This window comes from Leptonychotes weddellii, unplaced genomic scaffold (assembly GCF_054177405.1).
Source record: "Leptonychotes weddellii isolate Sample4059 unplaced genomic scaffold, ASM5417740v2 HiC_scaffold_6200, whole genome shotgun sequence".
Classification (NCBI taxonomy): domain Eukaryota; kingdom Metazoa; phylum Chordata; class Mammalia; order Carnivora; family Phocidae; genus Leptonychotes; species Leptonychotes weddellii.
The window spans coordinates 6354-10369 of NW_028030662.1; the positions used below are offsets into that span (position 1 = coordinate 6354).

The 4016-nt window shown below is 50.8% G+C and overlaps 1 long non-coding RNA gene across 1 annotated transcript; it reads left to right on the plus strand.

Annotated features, from left to right (window-relative positions):
* The first annotated feature begins 460 nt into the window (after positions 1 to 460).
* On the plus strand, positions 461 to 4010 carry LOC115943691 (uncharacterized). The gene is made up of 3 exons (XR_004078275.2): positions 461 to 580; positions 2061 to 2111; positions 2639 to 4010. It is a non-coding gene; the product is annotated as an uncharacterized LOC115943691 (long non-coding RNA).
* Positions 4011 to 4016: the final 6 nt, after the last annotated feature.

Below are 4016 nucleotides of genomic sequence, written 5' to 3' on the forward strand. Positions count from 1 at the left end.
GGCGGTCCATCCCTGCGGCGGGGGGCCTGTAGCCGCGGCGCTCGAGTAACAACCGCCGGCCGGGCCGGCCCCTCCCCCCGCCCAACGTCTGCCCTCAGGGCCGCTCCGCAGACCCGGCCTCGGCCGCCGCCGCCGCCGCCGCCGCCGCCGCCGCAGCGCTACGTGGCCGCCGCTCCGACGTCTCGCGACTCCCTTCCGAGCGCGCGAGGGCGAGCGGGGCCGGCGGGGCGGGCGGCGCGCGGGGAGGGAGGCAGGGGAGGGGGTGTGCGTGTGTGGTTGTGTGTGCGGAGCCGGGGGCAGGGAGGGAGGGCGAGCGGCGGCGAGAGCGCGCGCGCGCCCGCGGCCCCGTCCCTCGCCCGCCCCCCCCCCCCCCGCCCAACGGGGAGCCGACACCTCCCTCTGCCCGCCCCCCTGGCATCCCGGCCGCTGGGCGCGGCGGCGCGCATGCGCAGCCCCTCGGGCAGGCCCTGGCGCACCTTTCCTCCCCGCCGCCACAACGTGAGCGCCCCGCCGCCCAGATAACCGCCGACTCCCGCTCCACCCCCGCCTTCCCCCACTCCGCCCACTGCCGAACGCCCAGGTAAAGGCGTGGACTGCGCGTGCGCACCGCTCTCCCTGGGTCTGGGGGCGTGGTTGCTGAAAGGAAGCCAAAACGCAGAGTAGGAGGGAGCCTGGGGCGGAGGGTGTGAGCCTCCCCGAAGTAGGGGCGGGTTAGGATTAAGGAAAGGTAAAGTGAAGAAAAGGGGCCGAAGTAGGAAAGTGGGCCCAAGTGAGACTTAGAAGTAAAGGAGCCTTTGGCTTATGAAATAAAATTAAAAAAGAACCCGTGGCCTCTGTTCCTGGAGGCCTCTGTTACTGGAGGGTAGGGTGAGTGACAGAGGACAGAAATAAAGGAGGCAAAATATAAGCAGTAGTGGTCAGTCACCAGATAAATGGGACAGCTAATAAAACCTGGAGAAATTTAGAGATTGCCAGAATGGTCAGAAAAACAAATTTAGAGCGGCGTTTGTTCTGTGGCCAGGAATAGAGCATGTGTGTGTGCTTGAGACATTGAACTGCTGCAAGAAAGGAAGCCTCCATTGAAAATATTACAGCATTATGACTAATTAGCTATTAATCATTAATATAATTAATGGTACTATTAGCTAACAAGGTAGCATTTATCCGAGCTCCGAGCCAAGAGAGGGTGTCCATAATTGCAAGGGCTTGGCATACAGAGAGAGGAAGTGAGGCAGGCAAGGTAAAGGCCTAGGGAGGAGAGGACCCAAGACAGCAACTTGGAGGGTCAGGATGACCCTTTCCCACGATAAACCAAACTTCCCTGATGTTTCCCAAATCTTATCTCCATTGGAGCTCCTCATCCTCCTTCCATTATTAAAAGCACACTTAACAAATGCCTTTGCATTAAGACCTATCTCTTTACACATTTTCAATACAGATGCAGCTACTTCTCTCCAAAACAGCCACCCCTCCCTCTCCCCCCACCCCTGGAAAAAAGTCCCTATAGCAAGTAAAATGGCCTGAATCTGGGATAGGGTTAGGGGAAGAGATTGAAACTTGATACACAAAAGGGTTCCAGGGCTAGCCCTGTCCTTGGCACCTTCTGAAAACAAATGCTCAGTCTTTATTATACTTGGACTCCACATTCCAGGGAGTGTAATTTGGCACCTTTGGGTTGTGTTCCTCAGCAGTGAGCGTCTTCAGTGGATAAACACTAAAGGTGACATCGTAATTCAGCAGGTAGAGAGAAAATCTTCAGGCAGAGCAGGAGGAAATAAGCATGCATAAATAATAAAAGGAAAGACTTAGGGGCATCTGGTTGGCCCAGCTGGTGGAGCATGTGACTCTTGATCTCAGGGTTGTAGCCCTGAGCCCACCTTGGGTGTAGAGATTACTTAAAACAAACAAACAAATAAATAAAATCTTAAAAAAAAAAAAAAAAGATTTAATGTAAGAAAGAACTTGGCCTCCACGGGGGCTGATGAGCCCCGAACATCTGACTGAGATGTCTAGTTTTGCTCTTCTAGGACATTTAATCCATTCCCTACTCTGCCTTTCAGGGCAATCCAGCTTGGAAGACCAGTGTGCAGAGCGATGGCTAAAGAAGCAAGGTAACCTTCCAAGTGTCTATGACTCTCCACCCACAGGCCAGCCCTCTGAAGGGCTCCTAGTAATTAGAACAGTAATATTATTGCCTTCCACTTGAGGAGTGCTTTATGGTTTCTGCAGGGAAGTTATGTCCATTATCTCATGAGATCTTCCAACAACGCTGTGAGGCCGGCAGGACAGGTATTATTCCCAATGAAGGAAATTTGGGCCAAGGAACGCTTAATGGCCCAGTCAATCACTCAACCTAGAAAACAATGGAGGGTTTGACTCTGAAAGACTGCTACATATTCCTGTGGGTAAAAACAGGTAGCCTTGGCACGTGATAGAGAATAATTCAGTTCTACACCTGCATCTCCTTTCTTTCATGTGTTTTCCCCTTTTCTTCTCTTCAGGACCCTAGGACTTGCCCCTGTGTTTCTGAGGCCTCGGTGACCAGTACTTTGGAAGGCCTTGGGCCGCAGGACTTAGCAAGGAGATCCCAGTTGCTCTGCTCTCTCTTAACTCTTCCCTTTCATGTATTTACCCACAGCAGGGGCTGCAGACCAGTGTCCTCTCTCGACATGTCATAAGAAGAGGGCCTCCGCTCTCAATCAGACTGCTAAGCCCATGCCCCCTTCTTCAGTGGCTGGCATTACAACTGACAGTCAATGCAAGCACCATTAATTTTTTTTTTTGCAAGCACCATTTAGCACCCACAGCTGGTCTCACTGGAAGATCGGGCTTCTGTCAACCTGGTTTCCTGGCCTTGGATAGTTCTTCACTAACTTCTTCATTAAGGCAGTGGACAAAACCCAGTATAAGCCATTTTTAAAAAAGATTTTATTTATTTATTTGACAGAGAGAGAGAGGGAGAGAGCATGAGCCGGGGGAGTGGCAGAGAGAGAGGGAGAAGCAGACTCCTCATTGAGCAAAGAGCCCGACACAGGGCTTGATCCAGGAACCCTGAGATCATGACCTGAGCCGACGAAGGCAGTCGCTTAACTGACTGAGCCACCCAGGCGCCCCACAGAAGCCATTTAAAAAAAAGGTTTAGTGGACACACACATTTGCATGCACGCACACACACACACACACAGGAATATTACTCAGCCATAAAAAAAGGGATGAGATCTTGCCATTTACAACAACAAGGAGGGACCTAAAGGGTATTATGCTAAGTGAACTAAGTCAGAGAAAGACAAATACCATATGATATCAGTTAGAAGTGGAATCTAAAAAACCAAACAAATGAATAAACAAACAAAAAGCAGAATCAGACCTACAAATGCAGAGAACAGACTGATGGTTGCTGGAGGGGAAGAAACGTGGGGTTGGACAAAATGGGGGGAGGGAAGTGGGAGGTACAGGCTCCCAGTGATGGGATGAATAAGTCACAGGAGTAAAAGGCACAGCGGAGGGAATATAATCAGTGATATTATAATAGGATTATATGGTGACAGGTGGTAGCTACACTCCTGGTGAGCACGGCATAAGGCAGCAAGAAGCCGAATCGCTCTGTTGTACCCCTGAAACTAGTGTGACATTGTTTGTCAACTATACTCAAATAAATAAATAAATACTTTTAGTCTAAAGTTCTGCACACTTTGACGGTTCTGAAAATCTTCAAAGATTTCATTTAAACAGCAGCAGATATATCTGGTTCTTAAACGGCCTCATACAAGCTCCCAGTTCACTGCATTTCCTCACTCCCCAAGCTTCCAGGAATGTACCCACAGTCCCTGATAGTTCTTACCACCTCTACTTAAATAGGGGTGGTGGCTAATCAGAATGGCTAGAATTTACAAGTCAGGAAACGACAGATGTTGGCGGGGATGCGGAGAAAGGGGAACCCTCCTACACTGTTGGTGGGAATGCAAGCTGGTGCAGCCACTCTGGAAAACTGTATGGAGGTTCCTCAAAAAGTTGAA